The following is an 18976-nucleotide window of genomic DNA, read 5'->3' as shown; positions in this document are numbered from 1 at the left end:
GGTGTCATGAGCTTTTGTGGGCACAACCCACTTCTTCAGATGAATGGAGTTATTAAAGGTCCAGTTTCTAAATAACTAGGGGATGGGAGGAGAAGGAAACAGAAGGAAAAAAAGAAAAGAAAAAAAGGGAGAAGATATAGTCAATTAGAGTGTCCATGCTACATAAAGCTGATGGAGAAGGTACTAATTGTTCTTAAGTACCTATTGTTTGTTTTTTTATGTCATTAGGACGTGGAATGTAGCATCCCATCCAGCCAATGTCTTTATTCATACCTCTGTGATAGGAATGGAACTTGTAAATTAAGTTAAGTTCTAAGGCTTCCCTGTGGAATTTAATAACTGCATTTATCTGAAGAAGTGGGTTGTGCCCATGAAAGCTCATGATACCATCTAGATTCTATAAGTTTTGTTATACTCTTACAGCACCTTAGAGACCTTGTTGTTTTTTACAGTCAGTTAACATGGGGCAAACCAGAGCACTCTGGATGTATAGTTCAGTGTGCCATGTGCTAATCATCCATGCAGATGTGCTCACCTCAGTCTCTTCCTGTAATTCCCATAATGTACCAAAAATGTTTAATGGGGATGCTACCAGTTAGACAAGTCCTGAGAATACATTGAGATACACTGTATAAGAAATAATTTCTCTCTTCCCGAGTCCTGCTCAAATACTCTCTAATAATTTTTTCAAGCGGTCCTCTTCTCTTGGGATATGTCTACACTACCCTCCTAGTTCGAACTAGGAGGGTAATGTAGGCATACCGCACTTGCAAATGAAGCCCGGGATTTGAATTTCCCGGGCTTCATTTGCATAAGCGGGGAGCCGCCATTTTTAAAACCCCGCTGGTTCGAACCCTGTGCAGCGCGGCTACACGGGGCTCGAACTAGGTAGTTCGGACTAGGCTTCCTATTCCGAACTACCGGTACACAAGGTGTACACGAGGTGTACCGGTTCCACGAGTTCGAACTAGCGGGGTAGTGTAGACATACCCTTGTTTAGGTTTCTGACTTGTCCAGCTGAACTAGTGTAATTTTCATCCAGAATCATTTTAGTTGTCCCTATAATCCCCAGATTTTCTCTCTAGGGCATTGTTCACCATTGCCTACTGAGGGTGACATCTGCACTGTACCTCATGCCTACAGAATGGAGCAGCAGGAGCTCAGTGAGGTGTTCAGCCCCTTTTTGCACTGGCTGCTAACTCAGTACATTAAAATAATATTTTTGATTTAATGAGAGATACATTTTATAGAGAAAACAGCTTTGTTTCTTTTCTTTCCTCTCCCAGGAGCTGTTCTTATTTGCATTTGAATGTCAAAAATTCAAGGCACTGTACCGAGTGGAATGCCTGAGGACCATGCTCTGGCCTGAGACTGTGAGGAACAAACATGGACGTCTGTGTCCCATGCCCTGTGCTAGGCCCAGAGTAGATGTCTATTTCATTCCAAGTTCTAGCTAAGGTGTTAGTAGCTGAAAGGGGATTCTTTATTGCAAGATTCACCCTAGTAGTATATTAACCTATTTGATCCATTTCACAGTAGAAATGAATAATTTGTAATTAGCTACAGGCACCTGCAGCCCTGAGATAATCCTGTTTGTGTGACTGCTGCCTTCCCTTGCCCCTCAAAGCCCACCAATCCATTTCTAGCGATAAATGCTGCAAGCCCTTTTCTTATCTCCAGTTCAGGGCACTCTGCATCTCTTTGAACTCAATGACACTACAACTCCTTAATTAGTGTTAAGCCCACAGTTTTTTTTCAGCTTTCCCTCCTGTCAGATGGGGAATTTTCCAGATAACCATACCCTCATTTTTCAAAGCCATGTCCTTGCTTTTTCAGGCTGAATTATACCTCTGAGAAAAGAGCCTTTTCTGCTTCACTAAACAAAGTATTTTCCAAAGTGATTTTGAGTCTTTTGAAGTAAGTTAGCTGCTAAAATACATACTGCTAGTAATCTAATGATAGACGTGATCCATTACAGTACAGAGTAATCAGCCTTTATCAGAAAGGGAGCAGAGTCATATGTGTGCCAGCAGCACAAGGAAACATGAGCTAACGGCATGTGAGTTAAATTTAATAGGCAGGAAAATATATAATTTGTGAGAATTTTGTAAAAGGGCCTGAATTGCTGTACTCTTGCTCTTTTTCCTGTCTTGTTCACCCTCCCAAATACTGCCAGTGGTCACTTACGCACTGATCAACGTGTCAAGACAACATTGACCCCAGAAGACTTACTATTCAGTAGCTCTGTATTCCCAATTAATGGCTTGTGCCTCTCAATATCAGCCTAATTATTTTAAGATTATCTCATGTAAAGAAAATGAGAAAGTTGAAGGGAAATAAATATACAGACAAAATCAAATGGCGTGTAAAATGTTGAGAGGGACATTAGTAAGGACACTTAAATAATTCTTAAGTTTCCTATTCTTCTCTTCATAATTCTTAAAATCCCCAAGTGAACTGGATAGCTCAACCTCTCTTTGGCAAAATTTCTTGTAGTAATTCTTTTGAAACAAAGCACAGGTGAAATATCCTGGTTTGCTAGGGTTGAAGATTACCCCTCTGTTTATCAATTATGAATAATTTTTAATGCGGAGCCAATCTAAGATTTTGGCATGTGGTCACGAGCTCCACTTCTATAGAGAAGGTGTGCGAACCAGGACAGAGGTTGAGTGGAGAAGGGAGCTTAGGTGAGGTGATTGGGGTGCAGGAGGGGATGTGGGGTCTGAGAGGGAGTTTGGGTGAAGAAAGGAGCTGTAATCTAGGCAGTAGCTCAGGGTGTATGTTCCAGGAAGGGGTATGGTTGTAGGGGAGGATTCTGGCCTGGGGGAGAGGCTCTAGGAGGGGGTACAAGGTCTAGGAAGGAGCTGTGACCTAGCTGAAGGGGGTCCAGAGGGTTTGGGCAATGACCTAGGGCAGGGGAATGGGCTGCAGGGTCAGGGAGAGGGTATGGGTGCAGGAGAGGAGTCTGGCCTGGTGGAGGGTTGTAGGAGGTGGTGCAGGGTCTGGGAGGGAGTTGTGGCCTGGAAGAAGAGGGATACAGAGAACTTGGGTGGAGGCCTGGGGCAGGTAGTCAGAGGGGAGAGAGGAAGTGGAGTGTTAGAAGCAGGCTCTGGCTGGGAGGTGCTTACCTAGGCAGTTTCCAGTCAGCAGCCCTGTGAAAACCTGAGGCAGAATGCTGCACTCTGAGGCTGCAAGCTACTTCGTGTGGCTCCTCTCTGGGCATGGGAGGGAGGGAGGGAGGCTTCCCATGCTCCCACTGTCCCCCAGCAAAATTTCTCAGCACCTTTTGGCCGGAAACTGGCCAATGGGAGGGGAGAGATTTTGTTGGAGGGGTAGGGGCAGCATGTGAAGACTCCCTCCTCCCTCCCCAGCCATCCAGAGTGGAGAGCAATTGGCTGCTTACAGCATGAGCTGTTTTCTGCCTAAGGCTTTTGGTGAGGTGTCCGCAGACTGGATCTGAAGGCTTGTGGGCTGGATCCGGCCATCCGGCTGCCTCTTGACCACCCCTGAGATATAGCATAAGGAGAGCAATTAGACTTGCCTTCTCCCCTCCCTGCCAGAGCTCTGCTGTGGGGCTGGGCTGTTTGTCACCCGCCATCCTGGCACTGCTTTTGGGTGTGGGAGTGAGCAGGGAATGGCTCTGGACTCTGGCAGAAAGGAGGACTTGGCTCTTGCTGAGATGGAAGAGCGGGGCTGGAGGCTAGCCTCCCTCTTATGGCGATTCATATTCTGCCTATGGGTGAGGCCACGGCGTGGGTTAGCACAGCCTTAGCCAGCCTTGGCCTTTGATACTTGCTGCCCATGGAAGGACCATCCCATAGAGGCGGTCCAAGAGTGTAGGTTCCATGCCATTCAGTTCAGCGTTTCACAGACCACACTGCGAGAGAGGAGGTCAGTTTTGCCTTATCTGGAGTAAGTATCCTGGCATAAAGTCACTTTTATGTTGAAATAGCATGTCCATGGGGGGAGTTATTCCATGACAGCTGTGGCAGAAAAATCATGGCTAGACAAGCAAGAATAGTGGGTGGGCTGCATGAATGACCTTCCTTTATCTCAGTGGGCCATAGCAGCCCAGGGCTGACTGGGGTTCCACTTATGGCCTGCAGTCTCCTTGTCTGGTCCTCTCCCCCCAACACCTCTCACGTGCTGAGTCACTGGATCTGTGCACTTCCGTCCCCTCCCTCTGCCTCTCAGCACTTTCAGAGCACCATGAATCACCTGATTTGGGTTCTGTCTCTGCTCCTCCCCATCTCTCCCAGAGCTTGAACAGCTGCAAACAGCTGATTTGTGGCATTCAAACTCTGGGAGGGAAGGGAAAAAGTGGGAACAGAGAATGAATCAGACGATTCATGGTGCTCTGAAAGTGCGGGGGAAAGGGGGAGGGAAGGAAGTGCAGGGTTTCAGTGCCCCAGCGTGTGTGTGAGGCGCGTGAAGGAAGGGGCAGGCATAGGGTCCAAGGAGAGCAGGTAGAAGTCCTTGCTGTCCAAGGCCAGACAGTGTCATTCATTGCAATATTGTAATCTGACCTCCTGAATAACGCAGAACTTCCCAAAATAATTCCTAGAACTGATCCTCTATAAAACCATCTCATTTTATTTTTAAAATTGTCAGTGATGGAGAGTCCATGGTGAGCCTTGGTACAGGTTGAACATTCCTGGTCCGGTGCCCTCTGGACCAGAGTGGTCTCGAACAAGGGAATTTGCCAGACCAGGGGAGGTCAGGTGTCCAGGATTTCCTGAGACTCCCCTCCTGGCTGCTGCTCCAGGAGAACCCGGAGGCCTCACCTGCCTAGCTCTGCTTCTCTCCTGGGGCTCTAGTCTCTGCCCCCAGCCCTGCATGGCAGCAGCTGCTCCCAGGGGTTCCCCAGCCCCATGTGTGTGGTGGCAGCAGAAGCAGCAGCTGCTCTTGAGGGTTTCCTGGCCTCACATGTGCGGCATCAGCATCAGTAGGTGCTCCCCGGGGTTCCCTGTGCATGTGGCAGCAGCATCTGCTCCTGAGGGTTCTCTGTGTGCACAGCAGCAACAGCTGCTCCCAGGGGGTTCCCCAGCCCTGTGCGTGTGGCAGTGGCAGCTGCTCCTGGAGGTTCCTCGGCCCTATGCATGCTATCTACCCCAGGTCACTGGCCCTGCAGAGTGCCACCAACCAGACAGGCTCCGCTTCCACTCGGTCTTAGCCTCTGCAGCTAGGGCTCTCTGGTCTAGCAACATCTGTGGTCCTGTTGGATCACGGATGTTGCTGACCAGAGTGTACCAGACGAGAGAGGTTCAAACTGTACATTGTTTGCATGGTTAATTACTTTCACTCTTAAAAATCTGTCTTATTTTCAGTCTGAATTTGTCTTGTTCATCTCCCAGCCACGAGGTTATTTCAGACCTTCCTCTGTTACATTGAAGAGCCCATTATGAAATATTTGTTCCCCCTTTAAATATGTATAGACTGTAATCAAGTCACTTCTAACCCTTTTCATCACTCTCATGGCTCATCTCTGAACCCTTTAAAGTTTATTAACATCCTTCTTGAACCGTGGGCACCAGAGCTGCACACAGTATTCCAGATTGGTTATACCATTGCTGAATATAAAGGTAAAATAACCTCTTTGCCGCTACTTGAGATTCTCTTGTTCTCCTTTGAGTGGTGTCTCTGTGGGTGTTCCACTCTGGGTATTGGTGCATCCTTGCGCCGGTGACCGGAGACTTTTCTAGCAGTTTCCACTGTGCTGCGCATGAACTGTGGTGCCCCCTTGTGCCATTAGTGTCCATTAGGAGTGCTCATGGCACATCCCTTCATTTCCTTCTCTACCATCCTCAGCAGCAGATGGAGCCTCTCTTTCTCCAAGCGACCTATCAACAAAGCAACAAAAAACCTGTTATTTCCCATTAGTTACCACAAGTTCCAAGTTTTCTCATCCCTATCCCTGCCCCAACACCAAAAAAAAAAAAACCAAACAAAAAGTTTTTTGTTGCTGCTTGCTGCTTTTCCTGCATCTCATGCCGGGATCGCTTGGCTTTAAAAGATGGCATGAACGTCCAAAGTGCATAAAGTGCCTGGGGAAGACGCATCAGACACAAAAGTGCCCCCATTGTTTGAAATTGATGGCCAGAGCATGCCGTGATCGAGCCAACAGGCTGAAGTCTCTGCTCTATGAGGACACCCCAGCGGGTCCAAAACCAGTTTCCCAATCAAAGGCTATAGATAAAACGCGTCCCTCTGCCCCTTCGAGCCCGACTACCTGAAAAGCGGGTCTGTCTCCAGCCTGATCACTACCCTTGGCACTGATAGCTGCAAGGGTCAGCACCGCAGATAGGCCCAGAACGTCTGGTACAGAACCGTTCAAGACACTGGCACCACAGAAAAGGGCTCATTCAGAGCTGAAACAAAAACTACCTGCACCCACTGCAACGGCGGGCTATCATAGGGTACGTCTACACTACAACGTTAATTCGAACTAACTTAGTTTGAATTAGTTAATTCGAACTAAGCTAATTAGAATTAACGCATCCAGACTAAAAAACTAGTTTGAATTAGCGTTTTGCTAATTCGAACTAGCATGTCCACACAGAGTGGACCCTGAACCAGGCTTAAGGATGGCCGGAAGCAGTGCCAGCAGGGCATCAGAGGAGGACTTAGAGCGTGGAGATGCTGTCTCAGCTGAGGGCTGCGCTTAAAGGGTCCCGACCCCCAACCCAGACAGACAATTCTCAGGGGTGCCCTGCTTGCAAAGCAGTCCTGGCTTGGAGTGCCCGGAGTACCCACACTGGGCACATCACACACTCGGCCATCAGCCCGGCTGCACTTGCCGCAGGCTGCCATCTGGGGAGAGGGAGCAATCGGGGGGCTGCAGGAGAGGTTCCACCCCAAAAGCCCACAGAGCCAGCCCAGTCCTCCCCATCGGAGGCGCGTACCCCATTCCTCCCTCACCTCCTTCCACTTACCCTTCCCTAGCCCCTTTTCTTGATGTACAAAATAAAGGACAATTGTGTTCAAAAATGGAATCTGTCTTTATTGAACAAAACTGGGGGAGACTGGGAAAAGGAGGTGGGAGAGGGGAAGAGAGAGGGTGGGAGAGGGGAGGGCAACTAAAATGATCAGGGGTTGGGAACAGGTCCATATGAAGAGAGGCTAAAGAGACTGGGACTTCTCAGCTTAGAAAAGAGGAGATGGAGGGGGGACAGGATAGAGGTCTCTAAAAGCAGAAGTTGGGTGGAGAGGGTGCATACAGAAAAGTTCTTCATTAGTTCCCATAAAGAAGGACTAGAGGACACCAAAGGAAAGGAAAAGAATGGGTAGCAGGCTTCAAACTAGTAACAGAAAGTTGTTCTTCACAAAGCAAAGAGTCAACCTGTGGAACTCCTTGCTGCAGGAGGCTGTGAAGGCTACAACTAGAACAGAGTTTAAAGGGAAGTGAGATCAAGTCATAGAGGTTGGGTCCATGGAGTGGTATTAGCCAGGGGGTAGGAGTGGTGTCCCTGCCCAAGGTTTGTGGAAGGCTGGAGAGGGATGGCACGAGACAAATGGCTTGGTCACTGTCTTCAGTCCATTCCCTCCAGGGTCCCTAGGGTTGGCCGCTGTTGGCAGACAGGCTACTGGGCTAGATGGACCTTTGGTCTGACCCAGGACGGCCATTGTAAGCTCAGGGCTCAGGGTCGGGGGTCTCGGTGGACCCCCTTGATTTTCATGCACACCTGGTCCTGGGTGGCCAGGCTGGCAGCTATCCTGCCCTAGACGGCCACCTTCCTGTGTCTAGTGCGGAGGTTGTGGACGAGGTCCATGATGTCCGCACTAGCCCAGGTGGGTGCCCGCTTCTTGCGGTGCCGGGCAAGCTCCCGGGAGCCGCCAGCCTGGTCCCGGGAAGAGGGGGAGGGCTGGGGGGCATCGGGTGGGTGGCTCGAGCCGTGCCAGGTGCAGGGTCTGCTAGCTGGGTGCTGGCAGGCTTGCACCTGGCACGGGCACCGTAGCCAGCCCGTGCCCCTTTAAGGGGTCCATGGCCGGGAGGGGGGCAGACGAGTTTCCCTGGTGTTGGCCAGAGTAGACACCAGGGAAAGCTGGGGAGGGCTAGCCTCCCACTAGTTCGAATTAAGGGGCTACACAGCCCTTAATTCGAACTAGTAAATTCGAACTAGGCTTAATCCTCATAAAATGAGGTTTTCCTAGTTCGAACTAAGCGCTCCGCTAGTTCGATTTAAATTCGAACTAGCAGAGCGCTAGTGTAGCGCCTATCAAAGTTAGTTCGAACTAACATCCGTTAGTTCGAACTAACTTTGTAGTGTAGACATACCCATAGAGACCACTCGGCACTGAAGCACTATCCACATTTGGCACCGGCATCTGTGTCTAAGAGGCCCCACACCAACATGCCTCCGCCAGACCAGACTGCACCAACTACACCATTGGTACCAAGTACATCCCATACCTCAGTACCGTCTCAAGAGTGCACGCGACATCAATCCCCAGTCAGGAGCCGCACGCCAACGGCACCAATATCACCGGGATTCTGCATATAGTTGGTGCGCTCACACAGATCGTCAATCCCGTCACAGTCTCTCAGCGAAGTGGGCACCGAACCCAGGAGCAGATTCTCCTCACAACACTCCAGCCCTGCTCACAGATCTCCTTTCTGGCAATCTGGTCAGATGACATCTGCATAGCCACCACCGTCATATACTGAACAATGGCAGCAATGGGAAGAGCCACCATCCTGCTCCTTCCACAATATCTAGACCATCACTGGCTACTCCTCAAATTATCTCAGCAACAGAACCTAACTCCCCTGCCCATTTCAATATAGAGGACTCTCTGGCAGGGGGCGAGGATAGGTGCCCTAGGCATAATTTCTCTTCTTCACCTGATGAGGCAGTTATTGCCGACACCCCACCATTGGTTGATGACTTCAAAAAATTTCAAGATCTCTTTAAAAGAGTAGCTTTGGCGCAAGAACTTGACCTACAAGAGGTACCAGAGAAGCAATATTGTCTTCAACGGACATTACAGCCTCCCGCCACTTCTAGAATATTATTCCCTATGGATGAAGCCATTATGGACCTAGCAGATAACATCTGGCAGACTCCAGTTTCCATTACTCCAACAAAAAAGAGGGCTGACCGCAAGTATTTCACTGCGCCAAAAGGGATGAACTTCCTCTTTACCCACCCCTCACCAAATTCGTTAGTAGTTCATTCTGTCAGCCATACGGCTAGGCAGCCCAACATCAGGTCCACACCGCAGGATAAAGACCACAAAAAAATGGACATCATGGGTTGTAAGGTTTACTCCTCTGCCACCTTGCTCCTCAGAGCAGTGAATTATACCGCTATGCTCACAGACTATGACCATTCCAGTTATTCAAAACTGCAACATTTACCAGAACACAAAAGACCGATACTTCTTAGCATCATGCAGGAGGGCCACACTGTTTCTCGCACTGCCCTACAGTCCGCAATGGACATAGCAGACACTGCGGCCCACATAACAGCGTCAGCCATCATGATGCACAGGATTTCATGGCTCCAGGCATTCGGGGTCCTGAGAGATCTGCAGCAGAAAGTCGAGGACTTGCCCTTTGACAAGATTAATCTGTTCACTGCTAAGACCGACGAGGTATTGCATTCCATGAAGGACTTCCATGCTGCCCTCAGAACCCTGGGAATGTATACTCCCCCATTCAAAAGGGCAAGGTATACCACCCACCAAAAACCAAGGGAGCCATACAGGCAACAGACCATGTATGACTTCAACCAAAAACAAAGACCCCAGCGTCGCAGACCCCAATGCCAACAACAGCAGCACTCTGCATCAACCCAGCCATCCACATCCAAACAGCAGATTTGAAAAATATGTTGAGAGCCAGGAAGCCACCTCACTAACAATTATACCACCCGACCATTCTCAATTCAATCACCGCCTCCGCCTCTTTGTTCAATAGTGGACCCAAATAATATTGGACAAATGGGTCTTAAGAACTCATGCAACATGGTTATGCCATCTCCTATACCTCTCCACCTCCCACCCACCTACCCTCCCACCCCATCCCTTTTCAGGGACCCCTCTCACAAGACCCTCCTCCAGCAAGAGGTGTTGCACCTCCTACACCTGGGTGCCATAGAACAGGTACCAATAGACTTTCAGGGTTGAGGGTTTTACTCAACTTACTTCCTAACACAGAAAAAGAATGGAGGATGGCGGCCTATACTGGATTTGAAGAAACTCAACAAGTACATCACTTACCACCGTTTCAAAATGGTGACCCTAGCAACAATAATTCTCTCATTTGATCAAGGGGACTGGCTTTCAGCTCTCGACCTCCAGGATGCCTACTTCCACATTACAATTCATCCTGCACACAGACATTTCTTATGATTCATGGTGGGCCACCAACACTACCAATACTGAGTGCTCCCCTTAGGCCACTCAACGGCCCCCAGAATATTCTCCAAAACTATAGAGGTTGTAATAGCCTCACTACGACGTCAGGGAGTCATAATATTCCCATATTTAGACGACTGCCTGATAAAGGGGGCGTCCTTTCAGGAAACACAGACCAAGATCTATACTACTACAAACTTTCTGCTCAACCTCGGGTTTCATATAAACTATGCAAACTCCACAGCGTGGTCCAGGCTTCACCCAACCCAGAGGTTGGAGTTTATAGGAGCTCTCATCACCACAGTGGTGGCAAAGGCTATCCTACCCGAACACAGGTTAGATACCCTGCGCAATCTTATTGCAGGGGCACAGTCAGCACTGACCATGACAGTTCGCGAATGCCTCAAAATTCTCTGACACATGGCTTTCACAACATACGTTGTCAAGTTTGTGAGGCTCCACATGAGAGGCCTACAGTCTTGGCTAGCCACAACCTATATGCCATCCAGAGACCCACTCTCCAAACTAGATATCATTTCACCACTGATTCTCAACTCCTTTCAGTGGTGGATGAACCCACAAAATATGCTAGAGGCGGTACCATTCCAACAACCTTCCCCCACACTTACAATGATGACAGATGCATCACTCATGGGTTGGGGGGCCCATTTAGGAACCATCACTGCTCAAGGCAAATGGTCTTTTACAGAGCAAACATTCCATATCAACCTCCTAGAACTGCGAGCGGTTGGGTATGCGTGCCAACATTTTCTACCCTATATAGCCCACAAGTCCATCACTATAATGACAGACATGTACTACATTAATCGACAGGGAGGAACACAATCCCCATCCCTTTGTGCAGAGGCTATCAAATTATGGAATTGGTGCCTGACTCACCAGGTTACCTCAGTGGCCTCTTACCTTCCAAGGGTACTCAATGTCACGGCAGATGCACTAAGTCACAGGTTTCACAACCATCACAAATGGGAAATAGACAAGTGTGCACTCAATCAAGTTTTTCACCAGTTGGGCCAACCAGACATAGTCCTCTTTGCCACCAGGAACAACAGAAAGTGTCACCTTTATTGCTTCAGGGCAGCCTTAGGAATGCACTCCCTGGGGGATGCCTTTTCCATCAGGTGGGACGCACCTCTCCTCTACACTTTCCCATCCTTTCCTATTCTTCAGAACATGGTCAACAAGATCAGAACAGACTAAGCTCAAGTGATACTGATCGCACCAGCATGGTCCAGGCAGACATGGTATCCTTACCTCCACAGGATGACAATCGCAGATCCATAAGCCTTCCCACTTCAGCGCAACTTCCTATCCCAAAATCATGGGAAGAACCTTCATCCAGAACCGCACAAACTTTACCTCCACGCCTGGCTCCTCCATGGCTCCAGGATGCTGAAAACCCTTGTTCAGAAATGGTGAAGGAAATACTAATTACTAGCAGGAGACAATCCACCAGGAAAACATACCTATATAAATGGAAGAGATTCTCCCATTGGTTCAAACGATTTCATACGACACCTCCAGAATAGTCCAACAGAAGAGGGAGGATCTGTTACACCTTAAACAATAGGGCCTTGCTCTAAGTACGGTCAGAGTACTTGCAACTGCCATAGTAGCTTTCCATCGGGCTAAGGGAGGTGCTTCCTTCCTCGCCAGTCTGATAACCAAGAGATTCCTTAAGGGCCTACAGAACACCTTTCCACCTGTCCGCCCACCAGTCCCTGTCTGGGATCTGAATCACGTACTCAAGAGCTTGATAAAACCACCCTTTGAGCTGCTAGCGACTTGCTCCTGGTCCCATCTATCAATGAAAGTGTACTTTCTGGTTGCAATAACCTCCAGCAGGAGAGTGAGCAAACTCACTGCACTGATGGCTGAACTCTCGTACACAATGTTCACCAAGTACAAAGTTACACTTCAACCCCACCCAAAATTTCTCCCCAAAGTACCTTCCCTCTTCCACGTCAATGAACCCATACACTTACCTGCCTTTTTCCATAAACCGCACGCTGATCCTGTGCACGCTGTGTGGCACACACTCAATATTCACAGAGCACTTGCATTTTACATTGATCGCACCAGGGCCTGACAAGTGTCTGCTAGACTGTTTCTGTCCTAAGCAGTACGATCCAAAGGACAAGCAGTCTCATCGCAGAGAATCTCTAAGTGGATCTCCTCATGTATCCACACATGCTATACACTCCATGATAAAGACTTACCTGGAACCATCTGAGCGCATTCCACAAGGGTGATGTCTTCCACTACCACCTTCCTCAGCAAAGTCCCTCTCCAAGACATTTGTAATGCCGCCACGTGGTCATAAGACCATACATTTGCACAGCACTATGCTCTTTCTTCTTCCATTGCATCATCCATGGCGGTGGGACAAGCAGTACTGTCCACAGTAACAAATACAAGGCTCGAAACCCACCTCCACAAGCCGACAACTGCTGTGTAGTCACCCAGAGTGGAGTGGGACACCACTCGAAGGAGGAGTTACTCACCTTGTGCAATAACAGTGGTTCTTCGAGATGTGTGTCCCCGTGGGTGCTCCACTACCCTCCCTCCTTCCCCTGCTTTGGAGCCCCATGCTCTTAATAGCACAGGTAGAGAAGGAATGGAGGGGCTGCGCGCGCATCTAACAGACACCAACGGCACAAGGGGGTGCCACAGCGTTTGCGCGGCACGGTGGAAACTGATAGAAAAGTCTCTGGTCGCCGGTGCGAAGATGTGCCAGCACCTAGAGTGGAGCACTCACGGGGACACACATCTCGAAGAACCACCGTTACTGTACAAGGTGAATAACTCCTTCTTTGTGTCCTAGAATCACATTGGTCTTTTCAGCCAAAATGTCACACTGGGAGCTCCTGTTCAATTGATCATCCGCCATGATCCCCAAATATTTTTCAGAGTCTCTGCTTCCCCATCTGATAAGCAAGGTTGACATTCTTTGATCTTCAATGGATGCATTTATAAATATTAAAATGTATATGTTTTGCTTGTACCAGCCTATTCAAGTGATTCAGATCACTCTGTATCCGTGACCTACTCTCTAAATTATTTACCACTCCCCCATTAGTTAAGTCACATCCAAACACTACTACTGATGATTTTATGTTTTCTTCTATATCATTAATCAAAAAAATAGCACAGGGTCAAGAAATCCTTGCAGGACACCACTAGAAGCACACCAAGTTGATGATGATTTTCAATTTCCAGTTTAATGTGCGCAATGTTAATTTTGTCTCATTTTAGTTTTTTAACCAAAATATCAAGTGATACCTTTGTCTCACAAAAGTTTATTACATTAACACTGTAATGAATGGTAGGGGTACTACTGTTTTCTGAACCCCAGCTATTCTGTTAACTAAATTGCCTGTAAGGATTAAATCCACAGACAGTAGATCTTAGAGAGTCTCCAGGCCTTGGTCTACATTAGTGAGTTATTTTGAAATAACTTCCTTTATTTTGAAATAACAAGTAGAACATCCACACTGCCAGGACCATTATCTTGAAATAAGGAGCTGGTTATTTCTAAATAATTCCTGCTTTCCACAAGGAATAACACTTATTTTGAAATAGTTTTTTTGAAATAGCAGTAGTGTAGATGCTGGTTATTTTGAAATAACTACTCCCCAGATAAATTCAAAGTAATTCCTCCCAATGCTTCCTGGGGATCTAAGTATAGGTAGCACATCCACATTAAGGGAGTCTGCCTCAGACTAATTTCGAGGATTCTATGCAGTGTGGACATGTTATTTCAAAATTATTATTTTGAAATAATTTCCTAGTGTAGACATGCCCCAGGAATGCTAGGGAAGAAGGAAGTGTTGGGAGGAAGCCAGGAGAGCCAATGAAAACAATGTGTGGATTTTTATATTGGAAGCAGGTTCTGGTCTTTGTATGACCAGAGCAGAGCTGGAAAACAAGGACTGAGCGAAGAAACAAGGCATAGAAGATCCAATAACATCCATGTCTAGGGAAGGACTAAACCGTAGAATAATAGATATGTGAAAAGAACTGGAAATGTTTAGTCAGATGGGATGAGGCTATTTTCTTTGGTTTTAAGTTTGTTGGACTTCTCATTGCTGAGTATTATTCCCCCCCACCCCACACTGTAATTTTAAACTGAATCCCAAGAAAGCAAATCTGTGTGCCTTAAATCTTTCTTTTTTCAGTTGCTCTGTATTACATAGCAACCAAATAATATTTTACCAAGCATATTTTCTTTGTTTTGTTAATAAAAGTCATCTTTTAAAGACCATCATCTGATTCCTGTGTCCTAAAAGGCAAGAGGTTCTGTGTACACGTGCCTAAAGCAGAAAGGTCAGCTATTAAGAGAATTACAGTTTTTTTCAAGATCTCTCCAGAGGGAGGGTTAAAGAGCTTGAGGGTGCCCCAAAGGAAGAAATTCCAAAATGTGACTTTCTAGTTTTCAAAGGGCTTTTTGCACTTGTGTGATGGCAGTGATATCATCCAAGGCCAGGGAATCTGTGACCTTGGGAATTTTAAACAAAGCCTTTAGTGGCAGGGTGTTTTAAAGTCTCTCACAGGCCCCTAACTTCTGCACTCAAAGTACCAGTGTCGGGAACAGCCTTGACAAGCACTGTTACCTTTATCAACCAAATTTGTAATCTCATCAAAAAAGAGATCTTGTTGATTGGACAGGATCTATATTTCATGTATCCATGTTGATTTGCAGTAATTACATTATTCTTCCTTAATTCTTTATTAATTGAGTTCTATAACAACTGCTTCAAAAGTTAGCAGAAGTTACTTCACATCTCTGAGGAGGTTCTTAGGATTTGGCATTGTGTGCGTGTCTATCCTTAATTTCCAGTGTAGTTTTGCAATATCAGATAAAGTATTACTGTGAAGGGAAAGATTCCTGAGAGGTTTTTTGATGTCAGTATAGGATGCCTAGGATGGACTAAGACCCTCTCTCACATACAACAGGTTGCCCAACACTCATATATTGATAATTTAGGATTCACTGCTGATGTGAGCTTGGGTTCAAACCAATCAACCAGTGGGAAAAATCTCCACTCTATAGTTTATTCATAGTCCTCTGATTTTTCTGCTTTGGGTTTATTTGCTCATTTTGGTTTACTTCTCTGTGAACCAGCACCACTGCCAGTGTCACCACCACTAAGAGAATCGTAACAGAAACACTAATCGTAACAGAAACACTGCAGCAAACCCCGTTGCCATCTCTATCCACATATCTACCCTACTAACACTTTCATAGGACCTAATCACAACAGCCACACATTAAAAGCTTGTAAACCTGCACATCTACTAATGTGATATGCCAGCAATACCCCTCTGCCATGTACAATGGACAAAATGGACTGTCTCTATACAAAAGAATAAATGGACATAAATCAGACATGAAGATTGGTAACATTCAAAAACCAGTAGGAAAACATTTTAACCTCTCTGAACACATAGTTACTGACTTGAAAGTTGCCATTCTAAAGAAAAAAGCATCAATAACAGGCTGCAATGTAAAGCTGCCGAGCTAGAATTCATATGGAAATTTGACACCTTCAAAATGGGTCTAAACAATGCTTTTTTTGTGACTGTATGCCTCGGGACGGTGATCCTACACCTAATTTCCCATCTTACTTTAATTGAATGGGATTCTCCTCTGACATACCGGCTCCTGTTTCCTGCGGTGGCTTGGCTCCTGATGGAAGCGTGCCTGGGACACACGGATCTTACAGGGGCGCAGTGTGTGTGTGTGTGTGTGTGTGTGTGTGTGTGTCTGTGTCTGTGTGTGTGTGTGTGTGTGTGTGTGTGTGTGTGTGTGTGTCTGTGTGTGTGTGTGTGCGTCTGCCTGTCTGTCTGTCTGTCTTTGAGCCTGGAGTACCAATGCCTTTTTTTCTTACAAAGAAAGCACTGGGTCTAAATAGAGACTGGGAATGACACTCATTACAGTCCGTAATTTTCCACTTTAGGTATTCTCACCTTCTTATTCACATCCACCCTGTTTGAATGAACTCTGCTGTAGCACTTCCATCTCTGTATCCCTACTATCTCTTTTTTTCTTTCACTCCATGCATCTGATGAAGTGAGTTGCAACGCACAAAAGTTAATGGCATAAAAAAATTTAGTCAAGGTGCCACTGCACTCCTTGTCATTTTTACTCAGAGTATTGTGTTTGTTTGTTTTTCCTTCCTCCACATCAGTTAACTTCCAAGTTGCAGTTTTGCCACTCAAGTGAATTCCTTAGTTGGAGTTTTCACAGGCTATTTGCAGAAGGCCTAGCTGTGTGTCTAAAGTTCTTATTCTTGAAAACAATGGTAAATTGTATCCAAAGCAAACGGGGGGGGAGGGGAATAAATTTTCACTGACAGTAGTCATCAGGTTAGAACAGACTTGATCCAGTGTTTCACTAATTTCTCATGCATTAGAGAGCTCTGATTCCTGTCAGAGCCTCAGTTAAGTTCTCTACAGTGTGTGATTTACAAAAGAGCTCCTTTCTAGCCAATGCCTAAACATCCGAATTAGAAAATCAGGGAAGTGATCTGAAAGGAATTGTTTTTCGTTGGTCTGGCTTATTTGTCATTTCCAGCAGCTTAGATTAAGAATGCTGCATTTGAACTTTAAATGTGTATGTGGTCCTGTATGTGTGTTACTGGGAAGCAGACAGATTGATCGTCACAGAGTTATTGTAAGGAATTAAAAGTCACTTCAATAAATTAAGAAATCAAAAGCATGTGATGTTATACTTACTGAATTTACCTAGGGACCCAGCTGTTAGATGTGTGAACTACTGCCTTCTTGCTGTGGTTAACCTTTAAAATGCTGACATTTTTCAGACTGAAAGTCTAATGAATACACAGGAGAATATACACATTCAAAGATCATTAGCTGTTGACATTTAACTCTGTATTCAGACCAGGGATGCAGTAGTGATAACCCTCTTATCAGAAGCAGCAGCGCCGGAGGGAGGAGGGGGGCAGAGGAGAGTGATGAGGGCAAGAGGCTACCATAAAGTAATCTCTGTACACTGCAGCTTGGGTTGGACATGGACAGAGGCTGGTGCAGGGCAGCAGCCCCTGTCCATGGGGCGGAGGGGGATCTGAGCTCCCTGCGGACAGAGGCTGCTCTGTGGGAGATGGAGCAGTTGTTGTCTGTGGAGAGCTCAGACCCCCCTCAGAAGGGGCTGCTGCCACAGGCCAGCCTCTGTCTGCAGCCAGCCTGGGCTGCTGTGGAGAGAGGCTGCTTTTCAGCAGCCCTCACGCTTGCCCTCCACCCCTGCCCCCTTTCTGCAGGGAGCTTGGACTTCCGCGGACCGGGGCTGCTGCCATCGTGCACTGCTGCCTCTGCATCTGTGGCAGCAGCATGGGACAACAGACAACCAGCCTGCGTGGGGAGCTGGTTTTTAAACTGGCTCCCCTCATGGACCGGCACTGCCTTGCACTGCTACCTCTGATACAGAGGCAGCAGCTCGGGGTGGCAAGGACCTGCCAGGAGTGGGGCCCGGAGCACACAGGCTGCTGCCTCCACCCCCAGGGACTATAGAATAGTTGTGTAATCAGTAAGATTTCATGTGGTTACATGACTATTCAATTAACCAATAGCTAACATCCCTAAGTCTTACTGAGAATTAGAGAATAGGAGGCAGATGGCCATTTTTCAGGAAGAAAAGGAAAAGGTTGATAGTAGCCACGGCAAGAAGTATCTTGACAGCAAGGATGCAGAGAGAGAAGCCAGAGGATTTGGTGAGGGCCTACCTGGAAAGGGAGAGGGCAGAAGAGAGGTTAAATGCAGCTGGCCATATGCATTTGTTAACACTGATTAGAGGTGAAAATGTAGCCCTCCAGGCTTAATCACACATTCTGGTGCTCTTTTAGGGCCTTGGTGTTAGACTGTATCTGCAGTTTGATTTGTGGTCTGAATGATCTTTTCTGGTTTGTCATTATATACATATATGCATTCTATATTATATGCATCTGATATAGGGAGCTGCAGCCTGCAAAAGCTTATGCGTGAATAAATACCTTAGTCCTGGTTGTTTTTACTGAAACAGACTAACATGGCTACCTCTCTGAAACTTGCTATTCTTAGGCAAAAAACTTAAAAAATAGATTGCAACACGAAACTGCTGAGCTGCAAATTTGACACCATCAGAATGGGTCTGACTAGAGACATGGAATGGTTCTCTGATTACAGTAAGTAATTTCCCATTCAGGTACTCTCACCTCATCACTTTTGGAGGTGAGCCACATCCACTCTGATGTAATTAGCACTGTTGTTATTCTCCTAGCTCTGTATCTCTGCCTTTCAGTGGCTTCAAGTGTGAGGAAGTGAATTATAGCTCACAAAAGCTTATGCACTAATAAATGTGTTAGTCTTTAAAGTGCCACCAGACTCCTTGTTGGTTTTTCTGAAACAGACTAACACAGCTACCTCTCTGAAACTTGTCATTATAACCTTTGATGTCCTCTCACCTGCTGGTCTTGCCTCCAGAACCACAAGAAATTCAAAGTGAAAGTCCTTGCAGTACCTACTCATCTCTGTGGTGATTGCATAGACATTCTGAGATGAAAGACAAGGATCACAGTAAGTAACAAATGGCAACTACTTT

At 46.8% G+C, this 18976-nt stretch overlaps 1 protein-coding gene across 5 annotated transcripts in view; it reads left to right on the top strand.

Annotated features, from left to right (window-relative positions):
- Positions 1-18976, top strand: part of TTC28 (tetratricopeptide repeat domain 28) — a 585613-nt gene that overhangs the window by 209965 nt on the left and 356672 nt on the right. Inside the window, exon 2 of one of the 5 annotated variants that reach the window (XM_075898917.2) lies at positions 18859-18951. The exons of the other annotated variants lie outside the window; for them this stretch is intronic. The gene's annotated coding sequence lies outside the window, so the exon portion shown is untranslated. The remainder of the gene's footprint in view (positions 1-18858; positions 18952-18976) is intronic. 5 annotated transcript variants of the gene reach the window in all.

This window comes from Pelodiscus sinensis, chromosome Z (assembly GCF_052426305.1).
Source record: "Pelodiscus sinensis isolate ZL-2025 chromosome Z, ASM5242630v1, whole genome shotgun sequence".
In the NCBI taxonomy this organism is placed as follows: Eukaryota; Metazoa; Chordata; order Testudines; family Trionychidae; genus Pelodiscus; species Pelodiscus sinensis.
This window is presented reverse-complemented; position numbering and strand designations above follow the sequence as displayed.